Source organism: Crinia signifera, chromosome 6 (genome assembly GCF_055691185.1).
Source record: "Crinia signifera chromosome 6, ASM5569118v1, whole genome shotgun sequence".
Taxonomy (NCBI): domain Eukaryota; kingdom Metazoa; phylum Chordata; class Amphibia; order Anura; family Myobatrachidae; genus Crinia; species Crinia signifera.
This window is the reverse complement of record NC_139222.1, coordinates 262,275,136-262,288,420: the sequence shown is the minus strand read 5'-3', so window position 1 is coordinate 262,288,420 and position 13,285 is coordinate 262,275,136. Positions and strand designations below refer to the sequence as shown.

At 41.5% G+C, this 13,285-nt stretch overlaps 1 pseudogene; it reads right to left on the bottom strand.

The window, feature by feature from the left end:
* Positions 1 to 1,219: 1,219 nt before the first annotated feature.
* Positions 1,220 to 2,048, bottom strand: LOC146009768 (piRNA biogenesis protein EXD1 pseudogene; annotated as a pseudogene).
* Positions 2,049 to 13,285: the final 11,237 nt, after the last annotated feature.

Sequence of the window (13,285 nt, the reverse complement as noted above, 5' to 3'; positions counted from 1 at the left end):
AGCAGGCATAACAATACATTTTAGGTATGCAATAAACAAACCCCACAGCTGACTTACAAGGAAAAACTATTTTCAACACTAAATCCCCTAGACAAATAATTTATGAAAGAAATGAGACTGGTATGTAATGCAGCCACTCTGTTCCGTGCATGGAAATAGGGAGCAATAAATGTGTTATGGAAAAAAGGTGTTTCTTGGTCCTTGTATACAGTACTTATGTAAATGAGTATATAGAACTCATCATGCATATAGTAGATTTACACACTTGGCTGAATGTATACTTGTAATGAAAATACAATGCAGATCTATTTTAACTGGATATGTTGCCTTGCATTCTCCAAGTTTATATTTAATATATATATATTTGTTTTTTCTCATTGATTGTAGTCTTTATCTTTCCATATTAATTTTTTTTCTACTATTCCAAAAGGATCTCATAACACTTATTGTATAGCGTCAAACATCTCTATATTATCATCTATTAAATAGGCCGCAATAAGAAAAAAATATATAAATCGAATGAGTGTGAGTTAGGTTTTATTATAAACATACCTAAGTATAGATTTGCTCCTTATTTCTCATAAAAATAAGGGCTATGACTCATGGAATTATAGTTGTTTACATACACCAAGCAGTTCCTCAATCGTTGGAGGAGAAATGTAAACTTAACAATGTGCCATTTACGACACGGAGTGGCAAGAAATGGCTAAGGCTAGGTGCATGACTAGTGGTTCAGCTTCACACGACGATCAAAGTCCTTCTTCTCCCCCCCTGACCTATAGAAAAATGTGAAAGTTAAGCTGTCATTGAAAAACACAGCAAACAACTCTGCCTTCTAAAGACTTTTTTTTTCCTAGACATTTTTGCTTGCTATACTTTCAACACATTACTGTTTTAGAACACATTTAAGCAGAAATCATGTAGTGCTTCACAAAAAAATAAAACTTGAGAATTATGATGCATATTCTGTATTACGAAGACGAAAAATTAAATGTACAGACTACACTGAAACATAAGTCAAAAGGAAGCATGTAGACAAAGGGTAAGCAAAAAGCTTATAGGACTAGATTTAGATAGATCCTTCATATGCAGATTCACTGGCACTCCCCATATACTAAAGTGGATATAATAAGGAAGGGGGGGGGGGTGTATGTCTGGAAAATAGGTTCCGCTCCAGCAGCTCTGCAGTGCAGATATTCCATTCATTGGCTTCTCTTTTCTACCCGGGTAGAAACCCTTGGCCATTGACAATGTATTCATGTATTGCTTTCTCACGTAACTTGCTGTAAAGCAGAAAGTTGCTGAAGTTCTTTTGGAACCTCGGAGCAGATCTCAGTGCTGCCCAAATCATCCGCTGCTCCTTGGCTATAAGTATTTAAATACCCATCAACCAATAATGTAAAATCAGCTAACAAGGCATCCAACATTCCTAGGCGTAGAGCTAAGAGGTGTACGACTTCCAGAGCCAATACTTTCAGCAAATGTTAAAACATTGGACGATAAAGCCATATATTGGGGTTATCATTTATTAAAGTTTGCTTGGAAGCCAGGAATTAGACTTGTGAAGATGGCATGTTGAGATGTGGAGTCAAACATTCCTTAAGTGAACATGTATGATTAGGAACGAAGCCCCTGGTTTCCATGAAGAACAGGTATACATCTCCTACCTGTGAATCAAAGACTTTGCTAATAACCCCCCACCCCCCCCCCCCATATTGGTGGGACAAGACATCCCCCAACCAGAAACAGTCATGGACGACCTTTAGAATGCTTTTGTCTTCAAGCACCATTTGTAGCCCATTTCTGAAAACTCCAGTCCCCAAGAGAAGGACATCAAAAAGATAAACGCATCTTTTCGGAGCCACCTGCAGCCAGCACAACTTTCCATGATGACTCAAGCTCACTGCACCTAAGCTCAGTACTTTCTGGCTCTGTAGATGTCGAATTGCAGGACCAAGCATAGGCTGAAACTGGTCTTTCACAGCATAGTCTGTATTTTCATCCACAACTGCCCATATAATGGCCTGTAGGATACTCACGCATTCCATGCGGTGCAGGTAGATCAGACTCTCATTTCCCCGGCAGGTTTCATAAGGGTGGGTGGGAGGGCTTAAGGACAATTCCATCTTGCACCTCTTTTTTCTTTGCATTATGTGCTCTTTGGGGCCTAGTTGTTCAAACTGCCATCCTGTCTGCAACAGCAGACAGGATGCCACAGCAGACAGGATGCCACAGCAGACAGGATGCCACAGCAGACAGGATGGCACTTTTCTATGTAAAGCTTTGCAGGGAAAAAAGGTAGATGCAGTGTTGCCAAAACATCTTCCAATACAAATAGATGTGTCTACTATGCACACATTTACATTAGCCTTACTGCCTAGTGAGACTCATTTGTTAAGGTCTGAGTTTATGATCCATATTGGATGAGAATTGGATCAGACTAACCTTTTGGTCCTGCAAAGTCCTCCTAGTACAATACCAGAGATCGTGATATTCCAGATTCTCATGTAATTGCTGTGGTAAAACCCAACAATGCAAAATACAATGTGCTTAAGTATATTGCTGATCACCCTGACAAAGATTTGATATTGCCATTACTTGAACAATTGCAGGATGCCTTTGCTAAACACAAACATGACTGAAAAGGTAAACAAAGTGATTGAAGTTAATGGTTCTGACCCTTCCCCATAGAAGCAGTACAACTTCCCACAGGGGGGCATAGGCTTCATTCAAGAGACAATTGACACTGTTAGAACAGAATGTAATTAGACCATTTATATCCACCAAGAATGCACTAATATGGCCAGTACGGTTGCTGGCAGCTTACAATAGTCTACCACAAACTCAATGGCCTCACACATAGCTGCGCACCTACAGTATCGTCAGTTCTAGACATCCTAAAAATGCTAAGCCCAGATCAAAAATGGTTCACAGACAGACATTTGAAATGGTTATTGGTCACTCACTCTGCCTAAAGTGTGTCAATGCAAATTTGCCTTTACATTTCTGGGAAAACAATACACATTTACAGGTTTTCTCCAGGGCTTCCATAATGCCGCCTCGTTCTTTCACACTACCATGAGAGATGTTATTTTCTTCCCACAAGAATTAGATGACCTCTTGCTAGTGACAGAGCCAAAGGAAGAGCACCTCCGGCAACTAAGAGAACACCTGGGCATCCTCAAAAACACAGGTTTAAAGTGTAACCCCATGTAACGCTCTAATCTTATGCAAATCTGTTTCCTTCCTGGGGATCAACGTCATATCTGATGGGAGAGCAATATCGGCAAATAAGGTAAAAACCATCCTTCCTCTACCTCTGCCTGTCAGCCTACCAACACTGAGATCCTTCCTGGTGTTGGTAAATTAAGACTTTCAATCCTGATTTTGCACAAGTTTTTGAACAATTATTTGCATCTCTATTCACTTCTCAAAAAGGAATTAACATGTGAATGGACCCCCAGACACACAAAGGTAGTGGAAGCCTTAAAGGAAGCACTTGCTAGTGTCCCCCGCCCTTGCAAATCCAGACCCTCAGTTACCCTTTCACATGGAGACAGCAGCAACAGAAACAGCCATGTCTGCCGTCCACGGGATATACCTGTACATGCACAACAGAGGTCCATAGCCTATTCATCAAAGTTACTGACACCAGTATAATTAAAATACTCTGTGTGTAATAAACACCCTCTTGCCACTATTTGGGCAGTGAAATTGTTCAGACATGATGAGTCTGAACCCCATCATCTTACATTCCATTTTGCAGGATAAAGATATTACAGTAAAAGCTACTGCCAGCATATGGACTCATTTACCAGGGAGTACCACACACATGACTTACTCCCAACACTGACCATTTAAAATATTTTAGAGCAATGCCACAGGAGCAGTGATGCAACTATAATGCTGCAGAGCCAGCGGTGGCTTGGGGGAGCCAGTGCCGATGGGGTCTGCGGTGAGCACCATGAATAAAGAAGGAATAACCAGGGAATTCCAGGAACAGAGCATTTTCTCCCTCATGGAGAGGGTCAGGAAGGCAAATCCAGGGTATGTGCTTAAGTTAACAGTTACAGAGAAGGGATGGTCACTGGAATGTAGTGCAAGTTAATTACATGGGCCCTCTGCCTGTCACAACTAACAAACAATAACAAATGTGTTGGTTGTGACAGACCTATTTTCAAAATGGGTAGATATTTTTCCCCACTAAAAACACTGCTTTGAGTACAGCTATAATCTTGGTTGATCAGACATTCACACGATTGGGTCTCCCAGCATCAGTTTAATCAGACCAGGGGCTCACATTATTGTGATGCAAAATTGCCTAAATATGTTGGGAATAAAAACAAAGCTCTTCCAAAATTCTACTGTATATCACCCGGAATCTTCAGTACAGATATCATGTGCCAACAGACATTTTAAAAACAATGTTACGGAAGCTTGTGTACATAAATGGTACAAATTTGGATCATTTGTTACACCTAGTGGCAAAATGCAATAAGGGTCACACCTTCATCAGCAGCCCGATTGACACCCTTTGAATGACAGGCAGACAAGTGAGGTTGCCCGAGCACCTCTGGATGGATCTGCACACCCCAACTATTGGTAGACTGTCCATGGACAGTACCTTAAAAAACTGTTAAATGCACTCAGGTTCATCTGTTTGCGGCACGAGAAAAGTGAAGGCCTGTTTTGACAAAAAGGGAAAAAGAATTGTTGAGAAGTGGGAGAAAAAAGGTCATGCTTTTAGAACTCTGTCCCACAGAACACTGTCTGGGCAAGAAATGGAGAGGACCATTTGCAATAATGGATAGACGGATTTCCTCAGTATACAAAATTAGAATAGAATCGCATAGTGCATTTGCACCCTCTCTCTCTGTGTAATCCATTCTATTCTCAGCAGATGGCACCTTTCATTACTGAGGGTGTGCAATTTAGACTCACTTTCCCCTACCATGTATATGTGTAGAAATACACACCTGAGGTTTGAGAACGCCTCATCTAGATTGGCACCCCTCCCCAAACACCCTCTATTGTTTTTAAGCAGGGAATCAGCATGGGGCCCCCGGGCTGCTCTGGCTGGACTGTCTCAGGGCATCGCAACTTAAATACACAGTCACTTTTTATATCATGTTTGTCTATTATTTATGTATGCACTCTTTTTCCACACTCTACCTCCAAACATATAGTAGGGACCTTCATACTTATAATTTTACCACTTTGCTATCACTATTCTTTATTGTGATGCCCTGGGGGGGTACTTAGCTGGATCATGTTTCAGGGTTCCCAGCATCCCAGGTGGTAACCCCATAGTGTTAGGGACCTGCTCGACAAGAGGTGACCTGGACGATTGGTGGGCAGGCCAATATCACTGGCCATTGATATACTAACATCCTCTTATTATATATTATAATTTAATGATCGCATAGTGCATTTGCACCCTCTCTGTGTAATACAAAATTAGAATCAAAGATGCAAAGAAAGTGCAAGACAAATGGGTACATGCCTGTTGCCATATTAATCGGCTTGCGGAGAAATGAAATATCATCTTGATACTATCATTTAATGTAGTTATAAATCAAATGGGTATATAAGTTAAATGTTTACAGAATGGAGCAATATTTGTATTTATGTAGTCTGTGCTGGAAGGCAAAATTGTGGGCCAATGTATATTAGACAGGCTGTATTGTAGACAGGAGACACTTTCAAGTAATCAGAATAATCCCCATGTAACAATTCAATCTGATTGATCTCTCTCTCAACACAATCTAGGTTTCCTGTAGCCCCAAGGGAAACAAAATGTCAAGGACACGCTCGTTAGTAGATAGAGGTGTTGCTTCCCCAGTTATACACACCTTTGTTAACTAAGTTAAGCATAAACCATTTGATGTACACAACTTCCCAGGATATAAATTGAATAGAACAAAACCCACCTGATATGCGAACAGATGCTGTGTAGGCATGGGAGTCGATTAACCCCAGTTGAACTTGTAGTATACATCTAACAAATGCAAGCAAACTATTGTCTAGTTATATTACAGGATAAGATACAACTGTTTATAGTCACACCTTAGAGGTGGAATAAACCAGGCACACTTCAAAGAGAACAAACAATGTCAAAATGCCATCAAACACAAGGTCCCACCATGCCCACCTCCTAGAACATCTGTACAAACAGGAAAACCATAAAACTTGGCATCTGGGAATATCCATAATGCCCTGAGAACAGGCAAACCCAATGGGGGAAGTTTGTAATATAAGGGAGGTATGGATCGTTAGTAATTAGTTCAGATCAGAGGGACGGCTGAGAAGGAAGGATCCTGAGACGTCAGTTAGTTATTCATATTTACCCTCAAATATTCCTGCAAGTGTATAGTATGTGTATTGTTTAGGTTAGTATAAGTGTTTTGTTTGTTATGTAGGTACCATAAATAAGGAAGCGTATAATATTATAGGACTTATTATCATTGTGTTTCTTATCTTGTATTATTTGTGTATCTAGAATAAAGTATCATTTTAATAGAGCTGACATTCCGTGTCTCGAACTCTCTTGTTGGGATCTCTAAATATCTCATAAGAGATCTGTTTATGTATATCTTGCACTATATTGTGTAGGGACTGCAAGGTTGGTTGACAATTGTATTCTGTAACATAATTTTCACATAGTCAATGAGCTGGGATGAAATATATGTGTGAAGTATATTTTAACGGTTTAGCTCCCAGACAGTAGATATAGCAGTATTTACCCTGTGGGTCAATCACACTTATATGTATCCAAACGTTTATGTGAAGTACATCTCTGTGTGATTGACTAGTGATTATATTGCCCCTCTAGTTACAAGTCAACCTATCTTGTAGGCCTATTATAATATAAAGGCAGATATTAAATACATAAAGTGTTATATCAATATAAAATATAATCTATATCATATGATATAATATATATATATATATATATATATATATATATATATATATATATATATACATATATATATATACATACATATATATATATATACACACACACATACATATACACATATACATATATACATATACACACACACACACACACACCAGAGAGACCCCAAACTCTACAATTGGCGACCACGAAGCGGGACAATTGGAATGATCGGTATCTATTTTAACTGATACAATATTTTTAGGAGCAACACAAAAGGCTAGACGCCTGTTGCCAAAATGTACAAGATCACAGTGGAATAGGTTGTAAATGAGAGATCTAAAAAGGCCTAAAATATAGAAATAAAAAAACTGGCGTTAGAGTAACTTATCAGGCTAGCGAACAGATAAGGGAGGACACCACGTGTAAAATTGTAGAAAATATTATTCCCAAATAAACATAATTTGTGATTCTTAGCGATAGAATACATTTAAAAGAAAGGGAATAAAACTGTAAAATGGCTACAATGTCAAATATTGACAGTTTTGTAGTGAAATACATCACAAAGCAAAAGTGTACAGACTTTGCTTGTGATGCAAAATTGAATCAAAACCCCTGGAGCTATGTCCAGGGATTGTTTGATGATGAAATCAAATCAAAGAAAAATAGTAATAAACAGAAAGGCATGGCCATTGCAGGCTTGTATGCAGCATGTACAGATGTAGCAGGCCTTATCCTTGCTGGCGATCCGCCAGCAGCATGCTGCTGGCAGATCGCCAGCAACACGGCGCCTCTATCTGACTGAGACGCGCGTGCATCCCCCACGCATACGCGTCTCAGTATCCGGGCGGCGAGGCGGACGCAATACTGTCCGCCTCCCGCTCGACAGGGCTGGGGGGGACCTCTGGCCACTGTGGGGGGTTCGGGCGCCCGGTGTGGGCACCGGGCGACCGAGGGCAGCACCGTCGGAAGGTGACGCGCGCGCGTCCCCTTCCGACATACAGATGGCGGCGGGGCAGGGGATGGCGACGCCATCGCCATCCCCTGCAAAGATGAATCCCGCTACATCTGTATGGCTACAAATACCAAGCTAAGCAGTTTAGCTGAAACCCTCAAAATGTAGGGAAGAATCTAATTTAAAAGAAACAGAAAGCAAGGAAAAAATAGAGCAGTTAAATGTTCAACTTAAAACATTAACACTTAATGACATGGGTAAAATCTCCCAGGATGAAGTCATTCAAAAGCATAAAAATGCTCAAAGAGAAGCAACAGAGTGTAGGAAAGCACTAACAGAGGTTACAACAGAAAGAGATGAAATAATAAGTGCTTATAAAGTTATGCAGAATCATCTTACAGAGTGTATGAAAGGAAAGGCAGTTGACCATGCCCCTTGTATGGATAGGGAGCAGCAACTTATGCAAGAAGTCTCTGTTTTAAAGGGACACATTGCTGCAAACACTAAAATAGGAGCTGCAGCTACAGGCCCATGTCCTGTATATGCATATGAAAGGGAACAATGGGACCCAAATCATGAGGAGAGAGAGAACTGCTGGGGAGAGGGGAATTCTACTGAATATACCCCTAGGTTGCCCATAGCAATGGGAGAGTTTGCAGAGTCAGCAGGGAACAGGGAGTGCTCTATACTAATAGGTGCAGAAAGTAGTGATGAAGAGCAGACAGAAATAGAGACTCACAGGCCCTATAGACAACCAGCACTCCACACAGAGTAGGGACACCCTACTGGGGTTCAATAGCGAGGGGGAGGCCATTCACTCCAGGGCCCCTAGCGCCAACCACCCCCCACAACCCATAAAAACACTTATGGGAGTGGCAGATATGATTGGGAAAATGAGTTCAGGAGAACACATCACCTCCCATGCAGCTAATGTCCAGCAGAGGTGTGAACTGCTAGGAATCAGAAACATCACTGACCAGGTTAAGGTATTGCAATTAATCCCCTTAGCAGCCTGGAGTGCTCTGCCCGATTTAATTATAGAAGGAAAGGGTACATATAAGGAAACAATAGAGGAGCTTCAAAAGATATTAAACCCTTCAGTGTCAGGCTCAATGGTAGCATATGAAATAAAACAGCCAGTGAGGAGAATCCATTAATATATGCAAATAGGTTATGGACAGCATATAGTGCTGGAAACAGCAACAACAGCAAAGATTTAAAAAAATTTTTAGTACATAACTCACATCCAACGATTAAATCTAAGTGTGAGCACTTGATAGACACCACAAAGCATAGCTATGATAAAATAATGGGGTTAATCAGTGGCCCCAAGGATAGTTGCACCAATCACTTTAGATAGGTGCGGGCGCCCACAAGTCTCAGTTATGGTCAGGGGTCACCAACATACAATGTTACTAGACACAGGTGCCGCAACATCTATCCTACATGATGACCAACCACAACGTTCACCTCTGTCAGCAGGCAAAACAATTCACCTTCAAAGCTTTGCAGTAAATAATGTAGATACCGTATTGTCAAAACCACTCCCAATACAAATAGGAGATGTGTCTGCTATACACACGTTTGCATTAGCTTCACTGCCTAATGAGACTAATGTGTTAGGGTCTGATTTTATGATCCCGAATGGATGTGTATTGGATCTGACTAATCTTTTACTCCTGCAAAGTCCTTCTAACACAATGCCTGAGATTGTGATACCAGATTCCCATGTTATTGCAGAGGTAAAACCCAACAATGCAAAATACAATGTACTTGAGGCGAATGCTAATCACCCTAACAAAGACTTAATTTTGCCATTGCTTGAAGAATTTCAGAATGCCTTTGCTAAACATAAACATGACTGTGGAAAGGTAAACAGATTGATTGATGTCAGTGGTCCTGACCCTCCCCCACAAAAGCAGTACAATTTCCCACAAGAGGCTATATGCTTCATTCAAGAGACAATTGACTCTGTTAGAACAGCATGTAATTAGGCCATGTGTATCCACAAACAATGCCCCAATATGGCCAGTAAGGAAACCGGATGGTTCCTGGCGTCTTACAATTGACTACCGCAAGCTCAATGGCCTAACTCATAGCTGCGCACCTACAGTGGCATCAATGCCAGACGTCCTGAAAATGCTAAGCCCAGAACATAAATGGTTCACAGTCTTAGACATTTCAAATGGTTATTGGTCACTGCCTCTATCTGAGAAGTGTCAGTACAAATTTGCATTTACATTTCTGGGAAAACAATATACGTTTACGTGTCTTCCCCAAGGGTACCATAATAGTTCCAGTTTCTTTCACACTGCCATGCGAGATGTTTTAACTGACTTTTCTTCCCATAAGAATTTGTTGCAGTATGTAGATGACCTCTTGTTAGTGACAGAGACAAAGGAAGAGCATCTCCGATTGCTGAGAGAACGCCTCGGCATCCTCAAAGACGCAGGTTTGAAGTGTAACCCATCTAAGGCTCAACTCTTATGCGACTCGGTTTCCTTTCTGGGGATCAATGTCACATCTGATGGGAGAGCGATATCGGAAGATAAGGTAAAAACCATCCTTCGTCTCCCTCTTCCTGTCAGCATCCCAACACTGAGATCCTTCCTGGGGTTGGTAAATTACTCTAGGACTTTTATTCCAAACTTTGCGCAAGCATCTGCACCTTAAAAAGGATGTAAAATGGGAATGGACCCCTAGTCACACAAAGGCAGTGGAAACCTTAAAGGAAGCACTAGCTAGTGCACCTGCCCTTGCAAATCCAAACCCTCAGCTACCTTTTCACATAGAGACAGCAGCAACAGAGACAGCCATGTCGGCAGTCTTGTCACAGGACATACATGCACAACAGAGGCCGATAGCCTGTGCATCAAAGTTGCTAACACCCGTGGAATTAGCCTGTGCATCAAAGTTGCTAACACCCGTGGAATTAAAATTCTCTGCATGTGAAAAACACCTTCTGGCCACATTTTGGGCAGTGAAATTGTTCACATACATGATAGGTCTGAACCCAATCATCTTACATTCCACTCACACACCAACAAGGTTCCTCCTCACAGACAGGATCAAAGATGGAAATGTTTCCAATGCCAGATTAGCTCACTGGGCTCTTTTGTTGCAGGATAGGGACATTACAGTAAAAGCTACTGCCAGCCCATCTGCTTGTGCATATGGACTCATTTACCAGGGAGTACCACACACATGTGAATTACCCCCAGCTGACCATTCAAAACATTTCTTTAGAGCAATGTCACAGAAGGCTACAGCCCCTGAACACACCACTCAGATATTTACGGATGGCTCATGTTTTTACATAGAAGGGTCACCCCATGCAGGTTTTGGTCTGTACATACTGCAGCCTCAGACCACACCACAGTCTGTGTCTCGCTCTTGCGATGTTAAGTCTGCACAGTATGCTGAGCTGGCAGCAATAGCACATGCCCTTGAATTGTTTAAAGACCACAAAAATGAGATTGCATTGTACTCTGACTCAGCATGGGTATGTAACGCCCTTACAGAATTTTTGCCCTTTTGGCACACCCATCAGTATACCTCATCTGATGGAAGCCCGCTGAAATATACAGACCTTCTAAGGTACATAGTGTCCTTGGCACAGAACCTAGCACATGTCCCCTGGGTTTGTAAAGTCAAAGGACATTCCCTAACATCACCACACTATGAGCACAATGAAATGTCTGACCTATTAGCCAAACAAGGAGCACAAGAGAGTGAGCCATGGCAGATACCAAAAGAAAGCACAGAATCAACTTGTGCCCTCTTGTATGTGCAGTAACGAAAAGGCCAGAGGTAGTAAATGCACCAGACATTGCAGAGATTCAAAGGCAGGACCCTGAAATTAAGAAAATCATTAAAAAATTGAGAAATTAGGAATTAACTTTAACAGAGGGAAACACATTGGCAAAATACATACACAACCTTACATTAACCAAGGACAAGGAGCTCCTTATCCACAACCAGGAAGATGTAACATGGGTGGTCCCAAAAGAGTACAGACATGAAATGATTTATCTTGTACATGACCTCCCTACAGGTGGACACCAGGGTGTAGAAAAAACACACCAGAGACTAAAAACAGTAGGTTGGTGGCCAGACATGGGGAAAGATGTACAGCAATACTGTGACAACTGTGTGGTATGTGCCCAAGTTAACCCAGCGCCTAGAAAGATAAATGCTCCCTTGAGAATACAGAGGAGGCAAGGTCCCTGGAACGCATTGCAAATTGATTACATGGGCCCTCTGCTGGTCACAACTAAAAGTAACAAATATGTGTTGGTTGTGACTGACTTATTTTCAAAATGGGTAGAAATTTTTCCTACTAAAAATAACACTGCTTTAAGCACAGCTAAAATCTTGGTTGAGCAGATTTTCACACGGTGGGGTCTCCCAGCATCAGTTGAATCAGACCAGGGCTCACATTTCACAGGTAATGTGATGCAAAGTTGCCTAAAGATGCTCGGAATAAAACAAAGCTTCCACATTTCATATCACCCAGAATCTTCAGGACAGATAGAACGAGCTAATAGACATATCAAAACAATGTTAAGAAAGCTTGTGGACATAAATGGCAAGAATTGGGATAATTTGTTACCCCTAGTGGCAATGGCGATAAGGGCCACACCATCATCAGCCACTAGATTAACACCCTTTGAGTTAATGACAGGTAGACAAATGAGGCTGCCCGAGCATCTCTGGATAGACCTGCACACCCCCACTATTGATAGGCTGTCCATGGACCAGTACCTTACAAAACTGGAAAAAGCACTCAGAGTGCTTGCAGCTCTGTTTGCAGCACAACACCTAGGGAAAGCGCAGAGAAAAGCTAAGGCCTGTTTTGACAAAGGGGTAAAGGAGAATTGTTGGGAAGTGGGAGAAAAAGTTATGTTTTTAGAATTCCGCCCCACAGAACATTGCCTGGGCAAGAAGTGGAGAGGGCCATTTGTAATAATGGATAGACTGAGTCCCTCGGTGTATAAAATCAGAACCAAAGACACAAAGAAAGTGCAGGACAAATGGGTACATGCCAATCAAATGAAACTGTACAAAGGAGATGGATCAACTGAATAATTCACATTTTCTCTCCTGACGAAATTTCATCTTTCCCCCCCTCATAATTGTTTTTTTATTATTTTGTTTTTTTATTATTTTACAGGAAAATGAGAATCCCAAGTCTGATCCTGTCGTTACTGTTGAGCCTCCAACTCCAGGATACCAGTGAAATTAATATTTTAATCAGAGTGGAAGCCAATCCGATCCATTGCGGAGAGGGAGAATCCATCCTCCTTCCAGTGTCCGTACACGGCACAACGGGAGAACAAGTATCCTGGTGGGGCCCAGAGCATAAAGGATACAAAGCCTGGGATAATGGAAGTGCAGGAAACTCGCCACAGTACCACGGTAGAGTACAC